Below are 18,266 nucleotides of genomic sequence, written 5' to 3' on the forward strand. Positions count from 1 at the left end.
GCGTAAACTTGCCCAAAAAGTTCCATGGTCAGGAAATTCCCCCAGTGCCTCCAAATGACTCAGAAACATTGCAAGTCACAGTTTTAAGCATTTTAAAATGCTCTGCAGTGAATCTTTTTTCAAATTTCCAGTTTGTCTTTCTTTTGGAATCTGCTGCTGAAATGGCTTATAAAATACTCACGTTTTGTGCCATTTACTGGTGCCATTTTGACAATTACCACTGAAGTTGAGCTAAATTTGCCGTTTCATTCTTGGTTCCAATGCCAAAAACTAGAGATTAGAGCATACAGAATGAAAGTTTGAAACTTTTGATTTTTGACCATTTTTGACAGGCTTATCAAAAACAGCAACATTGGGCCAAATTTCATTTTCAATGAAACAACAAGACAACACTTTTCCTGCATTTCACATACATCCTATAGCACAGAAAATGCATCAGAACATGTCTAGCTCTTGAGGAAAACCTAACCCTAACCCTAGCTCGGGCACTTCCAGACTACCGTACGTTGCGTAATCTTGCCCAAAAAGTTCCATGCTCAAGAATTTCCCCCAGTGCCTCCAAATGACTCATAAACATTGCAAGTCACAGTTTTAAGCAGTTTAAAATGCTCTGCAGTGAATCTTTTTTCAAATTTCCAGTTTGTCTTTCTTTTGGAATCTGCTGCTGGAATGGCTTATAAAATACTCATGTTTTGTGCCATTTACATGTGCCATTATGACAATTATCACTGAAGTTGAGCTAAATTTGCCATTTCATTCTTGGTTCCAATGCCAAAAACTAGAGATTAGAGCATACAGAATGAAAGTTTGAAACTTTTGATTTTTGACCATTTTTGACAGGCTTATCAAAAACAGCAAAATTGGGCCAAATTTCGTTTTCAATGAAACAACAAGACAACACTTTTCCTGCATTTCACATACATCCTAAAGCACAGCAAATGCATCAGAACATGTCTAGCTCTTGAGGAAAGCCTAACCCTAACCCTAGCTCGGGCACTTCTAGACAACCGTACGTTGCGTAAACTTGCCCAAAAAGTTCCATGCTCAAGAAATTCCCCCAGTGCCTCCAAATGACTCAGAAACATTGCAAGTCACAGTTTTAAGCATTTTCAAATGATCTGCAGTGAATCTTTTTTCAAATTTCCAGTTTGTCTTTCTTTTGGAATCTGCTGCAGAAATGCTTTAGGAAATACTCGCGTTTTGTGCCATTTACAGGTGCCATTTTGTCAGGCTTATCAAAAACTGCAAAATTGGGCCAAATTTCGTTTTCAAGGAAACAACAAGACAACACTTTTCCTGCATTTCACATACATCCTAAAGCACAGCAAATGCATCAGAACATGTCTAGCTCTTGAGGAAAGCCTAACCCTAACCCTAGCTTGGGCACTTCTAGACAACCGTACGTTGCGTAAACTTGCCCAAAAACTTCCATGCTCAAGAAATTCCCCCAGTGCCTCCAAATGACTCAGAAACATTGCAAGTCACAGTTTTAAGCATTTAAAAATGATCTGCAGTGAATCTTTTTTCAAATTTCCAGTTTGTCTTTCTTTTGGAATGTGGTGCTGAAATGGCTTATAAAATACTCACGTTTTGTGCGATTTACAGGTGCCATTTTGACAATTACCACTGAAGTTGAGCTAAATTTGCCATTTCATTCTTGGTTCCAATGCCAAAAACTACAGATTAGAGCATACAGAATGAAAGTTTCAAACTTGTGATTTTTGACCATTTTTGACAGGCGCGTGGTTGATCAAAAACGGCAAAATTGGGCCAAATTTTGTTTTCAAGGAAACAACAAGACAACACTTTTCCTGCATTTCACATACATCCTAAAGCACAGCAAATGCATCAGAACATGTCTAGCTCTTGAGGAAAACCTAAACCTAACCCTAGCTCGGGCACTTCCAGACTACCGTACGTTGCGTAAACTTGCCCAAAAAGTTCCATGCTCAAGAATTTCCCCCAGTGCCTCCAAATGACTCATTAACATTGCAAGTCACAGTTTTAAGCATTTTAAAATGCTCTGCAGTGAATCTTTTTTCAAATTTCCAGTTTGTCTTTCTTTTGGAATCTTCTGCTGAAATAGCTTATAAAATACTCACGTTTTGTGCCATTTACAGGTGCGATTTTGTCAATTACCACAGAAGTTGAGCTAAATTTGCCATTTCATTCTTGGTTCCGATGCCAAAAACTAGAGATTAGAGCATACAGAATGAAAGTTTCAAACCTTAGATTTTTGACCATTTTTGACAGGCTTATCAAAAACGGCAAAATTGGGCCAAAATTCGTTTTTTAAGGAAACAACAAGACAACACTTTTCCTGCATTTCACATACATCCTAAAGCACAGCAAATGCATCAGATCATGTCTAGCTCTTGAGGAAAACCTAACCCTAACCCTAGCTCGGGCACTTCCAGACTACCGTACGTTGCGTAATCTTGCCCAAAAAGTTCCATGCTCAGGAAATTCCCCCAGTGCCTCCAAATGACTCAGAAACATTGCAAGTCACAGTTTTAAGCATTTTAAAATGCTCTGCAGTGAATCTTTTTTCAAATTTCCAGTTTGTCTTTCTTTTGGAATCTTCTGCTGAAATAGCTTATAAAATACTCACGTTTTGTGCCATTTACAGGTGCGATTTTGTCAATTACCACAGAAGTTGAGCTAAATTTGCCATTTCAATCTTGGTTCCAATGCCAAAAACTAGAGATTAGAGCATACAGAATGAAAGTTTCAAACCTTTGATTTTTGACCATTTTTGACAGGCTTATCAAAAACGGCACAATTGGGCCAAAATTCGTTTTTTAAGGAAACAACAAGACAACACTTTTCCTGCATTTCACATACATCCTAAAGCACAGCAAATGCATCAGATCATGTCTAGCTCTTGAGGAAAACCTAACCCTAACCCTATCTCGGGCACTTCCAGACTACCGTACGTTGCGTAATCTTGCCCAAAAAGTTCCATGCTCAGGAAATTCCCCCAGTGCCTCCAAATGACTCAGAAACATTGCAAGTCACTGTTTTAAGCATTTTAAAATGATCTGCAGTGAATCTTTTTTCAAATTTCCAGTTTGTCTTTCTTTTGGAATCTTCTGCTGAAATAGCTTATAAAATACTCACGTTTTGTGCCATTTACAGGTGCGATTTTGTCAATTACCACAGAAATTGAGCTAAATTTGCCATTTCATTCTTGGTTCCAATGCCAAAAACTAGAGATTAGAGCATACAGAATGAAAGTTTCAAACTTTTGATTTTTGACCATTTTTGACAGGCTTATCAAAAACAGCAAAATTGGGCCAAATTTCGTTTTCAATGAAACAACAAGACAACACTTTTCCTGCATTTCACATACATCCTAAAGCACAGCAAATGCATCAGAACATGTCTAGCTCTTGAGGAAAGCCTAACCCTAACCCTAGCTCGGGCACTTCTAGACAACCGTACGTTGCGTAAACTTGCCCAAAAAGTTCCATGCTCAAGAAATTCCCCCAGTGCCTCCAAATGACTCAGAAACATTGCAAGTCACAGTTTTAAGCATTTTCAAATGATCTGCAGTGAATCTTTTTTCAAATTTCCAGTTTGTCTTTCTTTTGGAATCTGCTGCAGAAATGCTTTAGGAAATACTCGCGTTTTGTGCCATTTACAGGTGCCATTTTGTCAGGCTTATCAAAAACTGCAAAATTGGGCCAAATTTCGTTTTCAAGGAAACAACAAGACAACACTTTTCCTGCATTTCACATACATCCTAAAGCACAGCAAATGCATCAGAACATGTCTAGCTCTTGAGGAAAGCCTAACCCTAACCCTAGCTTGGGCACTTCTAGACAACCGTACGTTGCGTAAACTTGCCCAAAAAGTTCCATGCTCAAGAAATTCCCCCAGTGCCTCCAAATGACTCAGAAACATTGCAAGTCACAGTTTTAAGCATTTAAAAATGATCTGCAGTGAATCTTTTTTCAAATTTCCAGTTTGTCTTTCTTTTGGAATGTGGTGCTGAAATGGCTTATAAAATACTCACGTTTTGTGCGATTTACAGGTGCCATTTTGACAATTACCACTGAAGTTGAGCTAAATTTGCCATTTCATTCTTGGTTCCAATGCCAAAAACTACAGATTAGAGCATACAGAATGAAAGTTTCAAACTTGTGATTTTTGACCATTTTTGACAGGCGCGTGGTTGATCAAAAACGGCAAAATTGGGCCAAATTTTGTTTTCAAGGAAACAACAAGACAACACTTTTCCTGCATTTCACATACATCCTAAAGCACAGCAAATGCATCAGAACATGTCTAGCTCTTGAGGAAAACCTAAACCTAACCCTAGCTCGGGCACTTCCAGACTACCGTACGTTGCGTAAACTTGCCCAAAAAGTTCCATGCTCAAGAATTTCCCCCAGTGCCTCCAAATGACTCATTAACATTGCAAGTCACAGTTTTAAGCATTTTAAAATGCTCTGCAGTGAATCTTTTTTCAAATTTCCAGTTTGTCTTTCTTTTGGAATCTTCTGCTGAAATAGCTTATAAAATACTCACGTTTTGTGCCATTTACAGGTGCGATTTTGTCAATTACCACAGAAGTTGAGCTAAATTTGCCATTTCATTCTTGGTTCCGATGCCAAAAACTAGAGATTAGAGCATACAGAATGAAAGTTTCAAACCTTAGATTTTTGACCATTTTTGACAGGCTTATCAAAAACGGCAAAATTGGGCCAAAATTCGTTTTTTAAGGAAACAACAAGACAACACTTTTCCTGCATTTCACATACATCCTAAAGCACAGCAAATGCATCAGATCATGTCTAGCTCTTGAGGAAAACCTAACCCTAACCCTAGCTCGGGCACTTCCAGACTACCGTACGTTGCGTAATCTTGCCCAAAAAGTTCCATGCTCAGGAAATTCCCCCAGTGCCTCCAAATGACTCAGAAACATTGCAAGTCACAGTTTTAAGCATTTTAAAATGCTCTGCAGTGAATCTTTTTTCAAATTTCCAGTTTGTCTTTCTTTTGGAATCTTCTGCTGAAATAGCTTATAAAATACTCACGTTTTGTGCCATTTACAGGTGCGATTTTGTCAATTACCACAGAAGTTGAGCTAAATTTGCCATTTCAATCTTGGTTCCAATGCCAAAAACTAGAGATTAGAGCATACAGAATGAAAGTTTCAAACCTTTGATTTTTGACCATTTTTGACAGGCTTATCAAAAACGGCACAATTGGGCCAAAATTCGTTTTTTAAGGAAACAACAAGACAACACTTTTCCTGCATTTCACATACATCCTAAAGCACAGCAAATGCATCAGATCATGTCTAGCTCTTGAGGAAAACCTAACCCTAACCCTATCTCGGGCACTTCCAGACTACCGTACGTTGCGTAATCTTGCCCAAAAAGTTCCATGCTCAGGAAATTCCCCCAGTGCCTCCAAATGACTCAGAAACATTGCAAGTCACTGTTTTAAGCATTTTAAAATGATCTGCAGTGAATCTTTTTTCAAATTTCCAGTTTGTCTTTCTTTTGGAATCTTCTGCTGAAATAGCTTATAAAATACTCACGTTTTGTGCCATTTACAGGTGCGATTTTGTCAATTACCACAGAAATTGAGCTAAATTTGCCATTTCATTCTTGGTTCCAATGCCAAAAACTAGAGATTAGAGCATACAGAATGAAAGTTTCAAACTTTTGATTTTTGACCATTTTTGACAGGCGCGAAAAATGGCAAAATTGGGCCAAAATTCGTTTTCAAGGAAACAACAAGACAACACTTTTCCTGCATTTCACATACGTCCTAAAGCACAGCAAATGCATCAGAACATGTCTAGCTCTTGATGAAAGCCTAACCCTAACCCTAGCTTGGGCACTTCCAGACTACCGTACGTTGCGTAAACTTGCCCAAAAAGTTCCATGCTCAGGAAATTCCCCCAGTGCCTCCAAATGACTCAGAAACATTGCAAGTCACAGTTTTAAGCATTTTAAAATGCTCTGCAGTGAATCTTTTTTCAAATTTCCAGTTTGTCTTTCTTTTGGAATCTTCTCCTGAAATAGCTTATAAAATACTCACGTTTTGTGCCATTTACAGGTGCGATTTTGAGAATTACCACAGAAGTTGAGCTAAATTTGCCATTTCATTCTTAGTTCCAATGCCAAAAACTAGAGATTAGAGCATACAGAATGAAAGTTTCAAACTTTTGATTTTTGACCATTTTTGACAGGCGCGCGGCTTATCAAAAACGGCAAAATTGGGCCAAAATTCGTTTTCAAGGAAACAACAAGACAACACTTTTCCTGCATTTCACATACATCCTAAAGCACAGCAAATGCATCAGAACATGTCTAGCTCTTGAGGAAAGCCTAACCCTAACCCTAGCTTGGGCACTTCCAGACTACCGTACGTTGCGTAAACTTGCCCAAAAAGTTCCATGCTCAGGAAATTCCCCCAGTGCCTCCAAATGACTCAGAAACATTGCAAGTCACAGTTTTAAGCATTTTAAAATGCTATGCAGTGAAACTTTTTTCAAATTTCCAGTTTGTCTTTCTTTTGGAATCTGCTGCTGAAATGGCTTATAAAATACTCAAGTTTTGTGCCATTTACAGGTGCGATTTTGACAATTACCACAGAAGTTGAGCTAAATTTGCCATTTCATTCTTGGTTCCAATGCCAAAAACTAGAGATTAGAGCATACAGAATGAAAGTTTCAAACTTTAGATTTTTGACCATTTTTGACAGGCGCGCGGCTTATCAAAAACGGCAAAATTGGGCCAAAATTCGTTTTCAAGGAAACAACAAGACAACACTTTTCCTGCATTTCACATACATCCTAAAGCACAGCAAATGCATCAGAACATGTCTAGCCCTTGAGGAAAGCCTAACCCTAACCCTAGCTTGGGCACTTCCAGACTACCGTACGTTGCGTAAACTTGCCCAAAAAGTTCCATGCTCAGGAAATTCCCCGAGTGCCTCCAAATGACTCAGAAACATTGCAAGTCACAGTTTTAAGCATTTTAAAATGCTCTGCAGTGAAACTTTTTTCAAATTTCCAGTTTGTCTTTCTTTTGGAATCTGCTGCTGAAATGGCTTATAAAATACTCACGTTTGTGCCATTTACAGGTGCCATTTTGACAATTACCACAGAAGTTGAGCTAAATTTGCCATTTCATTCTTGGTTCCAATGCCAAAAACTAGAGATTAGAGCATACAGAATGAAAGTTTCAAACTTTTGATTTTTGAGCATTTTTGACAGGCGCGCGGCTTATCAAAAACGGCAAAATTGGGCCAAAATTCGTTTTCAAGGAAACAACAAGACAACACTTTTCCTGCATTTCACATACATCCTAAAGCACAGCAAATGCATCAGAACATGTCTAGCTCTTGAGGAAAGCCTAACCCTAACCCTAGCTTGGGCACTTCCAGACTACCGTACGTTGCGTAAACTTGCCCAAAAAGTTCCATGCTCAGGAAATTCCCCCAGTGCCTCCAAATGACTCAGAAACATTGCAAGTCACAGTTTTAAGCATTTTAAAATGCTCTGCAGTGAATCTTTTTTCAAATTTCCAGTTTGTCTTTCTTTTGGAATCTGCTGCTGAAATGGCTTATAAAATACTCACGTTTGTGCCATTTACAGGTGCCATTTTGACAATTACCACTGAAGTTGAGCTAAATTTGCCATTTCATTCTTGGTTCCAATGCCAAAAACTAGAGATTAGAGCATACAGAATGAAAGTTTCAAACTTTAGATTTTTGACCATTTTTGACAGGCTTATCAAAAACAGCAAAATTGGGCCAAATTTCGTTTTCAATGAAACAACAAGACAACACTTTTCCTGCATTTCACATACATCCTAAAGCACAGCAAATGCATCAGAACATGTCTAGCTCTTGAGGAAAGCCTAACCCTAACCCTAGCTCGGGCACTTCTAGACAACCGTACGTTGCGTAAACTTGCCCAAAAAGTTCCATGCTCAAGAAATTCCCCCAGTGCCTCCAAATGACTCAGAAACATTGCAAGTCACAGTTTTAAGCATTTTCAAATGATCTGCAGTGAATCTTTTTTCAAATTTCCAGTTTGTCTTTCTTTTGGAATCTGCTGCAGAAATGCTTTAGGAAATACTCGCGTTTTGTGCCATTTACAGGTGCCATTTTGTCAGGCTTATCAAAAACTGCAAAATTGGGCCAAATTTCGTTTTCAAGGAAACAACAAGACAACACTTTTCCTGCATTTCACATACATCCTAAAGCACAGCAAATGCATCAGAACATGTCTAGCTCTTGAGGAAAGCCTAACCCTAACCCTAGCTTGGGCACTTCTAGACAACCGTACGTTGCGTAAACTTGCCCAAAAAGTTCCATGCTCAAGAAATTCCCCCAGTGCCTCCAAATGACTCAGAAACATTGCAAGTCACAGTTTTAAGCATTTAAAAATGATCTGCAGTGAATCTTTTTTCAAATTTCCAGTTTGTCTTTCTTTTGGAATGTGGTGCTGAAATGGCTTATAAAATACTCACGTTTTGTGCGATTTACAGGTGCCATTTTGACAATTACCACTGAAGTTGAGCTAAATTTGCCATTTCATTCTTGGTTCCAATGCCAAAAACTACAGATTAGAGCATACAGAATGAAAGTTTCAAACTTGTGATTTTTGACCATTTTTGACAGGCGCGTGGTTGATCAAAAACGGCAAAATTGGGCCAAATTTTGTTTTCAAGGAAACAACAAGACAACACTTTTCCTGCATTTCACATACATCCTAAAGCACAGCAAATGCATCAGAACATGTCTAGCTCTTGAGGAAAACCTAAACCTAACCCTAGCTCGGGCACTTCCAGACTACCGTACGTTGCGTAAACTTGCCCAAAAAGTTCCATGCTCAAGAATTTCCCCCAGTGCCTCCAAATGACTCATTAACATTGCAAGTCACAGTTTTAAGCATTTTAAAATGCTCTGCAGTGAATCTTTTTTCAAATTTCCAGTTTGTCTTTCTTTTGGAATCTTCTGCTGAAATAGCTTATAAAATACTCACGTTTTGTGCCATTTACAGGTGCGATTTTGTCAATTACCACAGAAGTTGAGCTAAATTTGCCATTTCATTCTTGGTTCCGATGCCAAAAACTAGAGATTAGAGCATACAGAATGAAAGTTTCAAACCTTAGATTTTTGACCATTTTTGACAGGCTTATCAAAAACGGCAAAATTGGGCCAAAATTCGTTTTTTAAGGAAACAACAAGACAACACTTTTCCTGCATTTCACATACATCCTAAAGCACAGCAAATGCATCAGAACATGTCTAGCTCTTGAGGAAAACCTAACCCTAACCCTAGCTCGGGCACTTCCAGACTACCGTACGTTGCGTAATCTTGCCCAAAAAGTTCCATGCTCAGGAAATTCCCCCAGTGCCTCCAAATGACTCAGAAACATTGCAAGTCACAGTTTTAAGCATTTTAAAATGCTCTGCAGTGAATCTTTTTTCAAATTTCCAGTTTGTCTTTCTTTTGGAATCTTCTGCTGAAATAGCTTATAAAATACTCACGTTTTGTGCCATTTACAGGTGCGATTTTGTCAATTACCACAGAAGTTGAGCTAAATTTGCCATTTCAATCTTGGTTCCAATGCCAAAAACTAGAGATTAGAGCATACAGAATGAAAGTTTCAAACCTTTGATTTTTGACCATTTTTGACAGGCTTATCAAAAACGGCACAATTGGGCCAAAATTCGTTTTTTAAGGAAACAACAAGACAACACTTTTCCTGCATTTCACATACATCCTAAAGCACAGCAAATGCATCAGATCATGTCTAGCTCTTGAGGAAAACCTAACCCTAACCCTATCTCGGGCACTTCCAGACTACCGTACGTTGCGTAATCTTGCCCAAAAAGTTCCATGCTCAGGAAATTCCCCCAGTGCCTCCAAATGACTCAGAAACATTGCAAGTCACTGTTTTAAGCATTTTAAAATGATCTGCAGTGAATCTTTTTTCAAATTTCCAGTTTGTCTTTCTTTTGGAATCTTCTGCTGAAATAGCTTATAAAATACTCACGTTTTGTGCCATTTACAGGTGCGATTTTGTCAATTACCACAGAAATTGAGCTAAATTTGCCATTTCATTCTTGGTTCCAATGCCAAAAACTAGAGATTAGAGCATACAGAATGAAAGTTTCAAACTTTTGATTTTTGACCATTTTTGACAGGCGCGAAAAATGGCAAAATTGGGCCAAAATTCGTTTTCAAGGAAACAACAAGACAACACTTTTCCTGCATTTCACATACGTCCTAAAGCACAGCAAATGCATCAGAACATGTCTAGCTCTTGATGAAAGCCTAACCCTAACCCTAGCTTGGGCACTTCCAGACTACCGTACGTTGCGTAAACTTGCCCAAAAAGTTCCATGCTCAGGAAATTCCCCCAGTGCCTCCAAATGACTCAGAAACATTGCAAGTCACAGTTTTAAGCATTTTAAAATGCTCTGCAGTGAATCTTTTTTCAAATTTCCAGTTTGTCTTTCTTTTGGAATCTTCTCCTGAAATAGCTTATAAAATACTCACGTTTTGTGCCATTTACAGGTGCGATTTTGACAATTACCACAGAAGTTGAGCTAAATTTGCCATTTCATTCTTAGTTCCAATGCCAAAAACTAGAGATTAGAGCATACAGAATGAAAGTTTCAAACTTTTGATTTTTGACCATTTTTGACAGGCGCGCGGCTTATCAAAAACGGCAAAATTGGGCCAAAATTCGTTTTCAAGGAAACAACAAGACAACACTTTTCCTGCATTTCACATACATCCTAAAGCACAGCAAATGCATCAGAACATGTCTAGCTCTTGAGGAAAGCCTAACCCTAACCCTAGCTTGGGCACTTCCAGACTACCGTACGTTGCGTAAACTTGCCCAAAAAGTTCCATGCTCAGGAAATTCCCCCAGTGCCTCCAAATGACTCAGAAACATTGCAAGTCACAGTTTTAAGCATTTTAAAATGCTATGCAGTGAAACTTTTTTCAAATTTCCAGTTTGTCTTTCTTTTGGAATCTGCTGCTGAAATGGCTTATAAAATACTCAAGTTTTGTGCCATTTACAGGTGCGATTTTGACAATTACCACAGAAGTTGAGCTAAATTTGCCATTTCATTCTTGGTTCCAATGCCAAAAACTAGAGATTAGAGCATACAGAATGAAAGTTTCAAACTTTAGATTTTTGACCATTTTTGACAGGCGCGCGGCTTATCAAAAACGGCAAAATTGGGCCAAAATTCGTTTTCAAGGAAACAACAAGACAACACTTTTCCTGCATTTCACATACATCCTAAAGCACAGCAAATGCATCAGAACATGTCTAGCCCTTGAGGAAAGCCTAACCCTAACCCTAGCTTGGGCACTTCCAGACTACCGTACGTTGCGTAAACTTGCCCAAAAAGTTCCATGCTCAGGAAATTCCCCGAGTGCCTCCAAATGACTCAGAAACATTGCAAGTCACAGTTTTAAGCATTTTAAAATGCTCTGCAGTGAAACTTTTTTCAAATTTCCAGTTTGTCTTTCTTTTGGAATCTGCTGCTGAAATGGCTTATAAAATACTCACGTTTGTGCCATTTACAGGTGCCATTTTGACAATTACCACAGAAGTTGAGCTAAATTTGCCATTTCATTCTTGGTTCCAATGCCAAAAACTAGAGATTAGAGCATACAGAATGAAAGTTTCAAACTTTTGATTTTTGAGCATTTTTGACAGGCGCGCGGCTTATCAAAAACGGCAAAATTGGGCCAAAATTCGTTTTCAAGGAAACAACAAGACAACACTTTTCCTGCATTTCACATACATCCTAAAGCACAGCAAATGCATCAGAACATGTCTAGCTCTTGAGGAAAGCCTAACCCTAACCCTAGCTTGGGCACTTCCAGACTACCGTACGTTGCGTAAACGTGCCCAAAAAGTTCCATGCTCAGGAAATTCCCCCAGTGCCTCCAAATGACTCAGAAACATTGCAAGTCACAGTTTTAAGCATTTTAAAATGCTCTGCAGTGAATCTTTTTTCAAATTTCCAGTTTGTCTTTCTTTTGGAATCTGCTGCTGAAATGGCTTATAAAATACTCACGTTTGTGCCATTTACAGGTGCCATTTTGACAATTACCACTGAAGTTGAGCTAAATTTGCCATTTCATTCTTGGTTCCAATGCCAAAAACTAGAGATTAGAGCATACAGAATGAAAGTTTCAAACTTTTGATTTTTGACCATTTTTGACAGGCGCGCGGCTTATCAAAAACGGCAAAATTGGGCCAAAATTCGTTTTCAAGGAAACAACAAGACAACACTTTTCCTGCATTTCACATACATCCTAAAGCACAGCAAATGCATCAGAACATGTCTAGCCCTTGAGGAAAGCCTAACCCTAACCCTAGCTTGGGCACTTCCAGACTACCGTACGTTGCGTAAACTTGCCCAAAAAGTTCCATGCTCAGGAAATTCCCCGAGTGCCTCCAAATGACTCAGAAACATTGCAAGTCACAGTTTTAAGCATTTTAAAATGCTCTGCAGTGAAACTTTTTTCAAATTTCCAGTTTGTCTTTCTTTTGGAATCTGCTGCTGAAATGGCTTATAAAATACTCACGTTTGTGCCATTTACAGGTGCCATTTTGACAATTACCACAGAAGTTGAGCTAAATTTGCCATTTCATTCTTGGTTCCAATGCCAAAAACTAGAGATTAGAGCATACAGAATGAAAGTTTCAAACTTTTGATTTTTGAGCATTTTTGACAGGCGCGCGGCTTATCAAAAACGGCAAAATTGGGCCAAAATTCGTTTTCAAGGAAACAACAAGACAACACTTTTCCTGCATTTCACATACATCCTAAAGCACAGCAAATGCATCAGAACATGTCTAGCTCTTGAGGAAAGCCTAACCCTAACCCTAGCTTGGGCACTTCCAGACTACCGTACGTTGCGTAAACGTGCCCAAAAAGTTCCATGCTCAGGAAATTCCCCCAGTGCCTCCAAATGACTCAGAAACATTGCAAGTCACAGTTTTAAGCATTTTAAAATGCTCTGCAGTGAATCTTTTTTCAAATTTCCAGTTTGTCTTTCTTTTGGAATCTGCTGCTGAAATGGCTTATAAAATACTCACGTTTGTGCCATTTACAGGTGCCATTTTGACAATTACCACTGAAGTTGAGCTAAATTTGCCATTTCATTCTTGGTTCCAATGCCAAAAACTAGAGATTAGAGCATACAGAATGAAAGTTTCAAACTTTTGATTTTTGACCATTTTTGACAGGCGCGCGGCTTATCAAAAACGGCAAAATTGGGCCAAAATTCGTTTTCAAGGAAACAACAAGACAACACTTTTCCTGCATTTCACATACATCCTAAAGCACAGCAAATGCATCAGAACATGTCTAGCTCTTGAGGAAAGCCTAACCCTAACCCTATCTTGGGCACTTCCAGACTACCGTACGTTGCGTAAACTTGCCCAAAAAGTTCCATGCTCAGGAAATTCCCCCAGTGCCTCCAAATGACTCAGAAACATTGCAAGTCACAGTTTTAAGCATTTTAAAATGCTCTGCAGTGAAACTTTTTTCAAATTTCCAGTTTGTCTTTCTTTTGGAATCTGCTGCTGAAATGGCTTATAAAATACTCACGTTTGTGCCATTTACAGGTGCCATTTTGACAATTACCACTGAAGTTGAGCTAAATTTGCCATTTCATTCTTGGTTCCAATGCCAAAAACTAGAGATTAGAGCATACAGAATGAAAGTTTCAAACTTTTGATTTTTGACCATTTTTGACAGGCGCGCGGCTTATCAAAAACGGCAAAATTGGGCCAAAATTCGTTTTCAAGGAAACAACAAGACAACACTTTTCCGGCATATCACATACATCGTAAAGCACAGCAAATGCATCCGAACATGTCTAGCTCTTGAGGAAAGCCTAACCCTAACCCTAGCTTGGGCACTTCCAGACTACCGTACGTTGCGTAAACGTGCCCAAAAAGTTCCATGCTCAGGAAATTCCCCCAGTGCCTCCAAATGACTCAGAAACATTGCAAGTCACAGTTTTAAGCATTTTAAAATGCTCTGCAGTGAATCTTTTTTCAAATTTCCAGTTTGTCTTTCTTTTGGAATCTGCTGCTGAAATGGCTTATAAAATACTCACGTTTGTGCCATTTACAGGTGCCATTTTGACAATTACCACTGAAGTTGAGCTAAATTTGCCATTTCATTCTTGGTTCCAATGCCAAAAACTAGAGATTAGAGCATACAGAATGAAAGTTTCAAACTTTTGATTTTTGACCATTTTTGACAGGCGCGCGGCTTATCAAAAACGGCAAAATTGGGCCAAAATTCGTTTTCAAGGAAACAACAAGACAAGACTTTTCCTGCATTTCACATACATCCTAAAGCACAGCAAATGCATCAGAACATGTCTGGCTCTTGAGGAAAGCCTAACCCTAACCCTATCTTGGGCACTTCCAGACTACCGTACGTTGCGTAAACTTGCCCAAAAAGTTCCATGCTCAGGAAATTCCCCCAGTGCCTCCAAATGACTCAGAAACATTGCAAGTCACAGTTTTAAGCATTTTAAAATGCTCTGCAGTGAAACTTTTTTCAAATTTCCAGTTTGTCTTTCTTTTGGAATCTGCTGCTGAAATGGCTTATAAAATACTCACGTTTGTGCCATTTACAGGTGCCATTTTGACAATTACCACTGAAGTTGAGCTAAATTTGCCATTTCATTCTTGGTTCCAATGCCAAAAACTAGAGATTAGAGCATACAGAATGAAAGTTTCAAACTTTTGATTTTTGAGCATTTTTGACAGGCGCGCGCTGCTTATCAAAAACGGCAAAATTGGGCCAAAATTCGTTTTCAAGGAAACAACAAGACAACACTTTTCCTGCATTTCACATACATCCTAAAGCACAGCAAATGCATCAGAACATGTCTAGCTCTTGAGGAAAGCCTAACCCTAACCCTAGCTTGGGCACTTCCAGACTACCGTACGTTGCGTAAACTTGCCCAAAAAGTTCCATGCTCAGGAAATTCCCCCAGTGCCTCCAAATGACTCAGAAACATTGCAAGTCACAGTTTTAAGCATTTTAAAATGCTCTGCAGTGAATCTTTTTTCAAATATCCAGTTTGTCTTTCTTTTGGAATCTGCTGCTGAAATGGCTTATAAAATACTCACGTTTGTGCCATTTACAGGTGCCATTTTGACAATTACCACTGAAGTTGAGCTAAATTTGCCATTTCATTCTTGGTTCCAATGCCAAAAACTAGAGATTAGAGCATACAGAATGAAAGTTTCAAACTTTTGATTTTTGACCATTTTTGACAGGCGCGCGGCTTATCAAAAACGGCAAAATTGGGCCAAAATTCGTTTTCAAGGAAACAACAAGACAACACTTTTCCTGCATTTCACATACATCCTAAAGCACAGCAAATGCATCAGAACATGTCTAGCTCTTGAGGAAGCCTAACCCTAACCCTAGCTTGGGCACTTCCAGACTACCGTACGTTGCGTAAACTTGCCCAAAAAGTTCCATGCTCAGGAAATTCCCCCAGTGCCTCCAAATGACTCAGAAACATTGCAAGTCACAGTTTTAAGCATTTTAAAATGCTCTGCAGTGAATCTTTTTTCAAATATCCAGTTTGTCTTTCTTTTGGAATCTGCTGCTGAAATGGCTTATAAAATACTCACGTTTGTGCCATTTACAGGTGCCATTTTGACAATTACCACTGAAGTTGAGCTAAATTTGCCATTTCATTCTTGGTTCCAATGCCAAAAACTAGAGATTAGAGCATACAGAATGAAAGTTTCAAACTTTTGATTTTTGACCATTTTTGACAGGCGCGAAAAATGGCAAAATTGGGCCAAAATTCGTTTTCAAGGAAACAACAAGACAACACTTTTCCTGCATTTCACATACATCCTAAAGCACAGCAAATGCATCAGAACATGTCTAGCTCTTGAGGAAAGCCTAACCCTAACCCTAGCTTGGGCACTTCCAGACTACCGTACGTTGCGTAAACTTGCCCAAAAAGTTCCATGCTCAGGAAATTCCCCCAGTGCCTCCAAATGACTCAGAAACATTGCAAGTCACAGTTTTAAGCATTTTAAAATGCTCTGCAGTGAAACTTTTTTCAAATTTCCAGTTTGTCTTTCTTTTGGAATCTGCTGCTGAAATGGCTTATAAAATACTCACTTTTTGCCATTTACAGGTGCCATTTTGACAATTACCACTGAAGTTGAGCTAAATTTGCCATTTCATTCTTGGTTCCAATGACAAAAACTAGAGATTAGAGCATACAGAATGAAAGTTTCAAACTTTTGATTTTTGACCATTTTTGACAGGCGCGCGGCTTATCAAAAACGGCAAAATTGGGCCAAAATTCGTTTTCAAGGAAACAACAAGACAAGACTTTTCCTGCATTTCACATACATCCTAAAGCACAGCAAATGCATCAGAACATGTCTAGCTCTTGAGGAAGCCTAACCCTAACCCTAGCTTGGGCACTTCCAGACTACCGTACGTTGCGTAAACTTGCCCAAAAAGTTCCATGCTCAGGAAATTCCCCCAGTGCCTCCAAATGACTCAGAAACATTGCAAGTCACAGTTTTAAGCATTTTAAAATGCTCTGCAGTGAATCTTTTTTCAAATATCCAGTTTGTCTTTCTTTTGGAATCTGCTGCTGAAATGGCTTATAAAATACTCACGTTTGTGCCATTTACAGGTGCCATTTTGACAATTACCACTGAAGTTGAGCTAAATTTGCCATTTCATTCTTGGTTCCAATGCCAAAAACTTGAGATTAGAGCATACAGAATGAAAGTTTCAAACTTTTGATTTTTGACCATTTTTGACAGGCGCGCGCGGCTTATCAAAAACGGCAAAATTGGGCCAAAATTCGTTTTCAAGGAAACAACAAGACAACACTTTTCCTGCATTTCACATACATCCTAAAGCACAGCAAATGCATCAGAACATGTCTAGCTCTTGAGGAAAGCCTAACCCTAACCCTAGCTTGGGCACTTCCAGACTACCGTATGTTGCGTAAACTTGCCCTAAAAGTTCCATGCTCAGGAAATTCCCCCAGTGCCTCCAAATGACTCAGAAACATTGCAAGTCACAGTTTTAAGCATTTTAAAATGCTCTGCAGTGAAACTTTTTTCAAATTTCCAGTTTGTCTTTCTTTTGGAATCTGCTGCTGAAATGGCTTATAAAATACTCACGTTTGTGCCATTTACAGGTGCCATTTTGACAATTACCACAGAAGTTGAGCTAAATTTGCCATTTCATTCTTGGTTCCAATGCCAAAAACTAGAGATTAGAGCATACAGAATGAAAGTTTCAAACCTTTGATTTTTGACCATTTTTGACAGGCGCGCGGCTTATCAAAAACGGCAAAATTGGGCCAAAATTCGTTTTCAAGGAAACAACAAGACAACACTTTTCCTGCATTTCACATACATCCTAAAGCACAGCAAATGCATCAGAACATGTCTAGCTCTTGAGGAAAGCCTAACCCTAACCCTAGCTTGGGCACTTCCTGACTACCGTACATTGCGTTAACTTGCCCAAAAAGTTCCATGCTCAGGAAATTCCCCCAGTGCCTCCAAATGACTCAGAAACATTGCAAGTCACAGTTTTAAGCATTTTAAAATGCTCTGCAGTGAATCTTTTTTCAAATATCCAGTTTGTCTTTCTTTTGGAATCTGCTGCTGAAATGGCTTATAAAATACTCACGTTTGTGCCATTTACAGGTGCCATTTTGACAATTACCACTGAAGTTGAGCTAAATTTGCCATTTCATTCTTGGTTCCAATGCCAAAAACTAGAGATTAGAGCATACAGAATGAAAGTTTCAAACTTTTGATTTTTGACCATTTTTGACAGGCGCGCGGCTTATCAAAAACGGCAAAATTGGGCCAAAATTCGTTTTCAAGGAAACAACAAGACAAGACTTTTCCTGCATTTCACATACATCCTAAAGCACAGCAAATGCATCAGAACATGTCTAGCTCTTGAGGAAGCCTAACCCTAACCCTAGCTTGGGCACTTCCAGACTACCGTACGTTGCGTAAACTTGCCCAAAAAGTTCCATGCTCAGGAAATTCCCCCAGTGCCTCCAAATGACTCAGAAACATTGCAAGTCACAGTTTTAAGCATTTTAAAATGCTCTGCAGTGAATCTTTTTTCAAATATCCAGTTTGTCTTTCTTTTGGAATCTGCTGCTGAAATGGCTTATAAAATACTCACGTTTGTGCCATTTACAGGTGCCATTT

The sequence above is a fragment of the Lepisosteus platostomus genome, chromosome 2 (genome assembly GCF_059453375.1).
Source record: "Lepisosteus platostomus isolate fLepPlt1 chromosome 2, fLepPlt1.hap1, whole genome shotgun sequence".
NCBI lineage: Eukaryota > Metazoa > Chordata > Actinopteri > Semionotiformes > Lepisosteidae > Lepisosteus > Lepisosteus platostomus.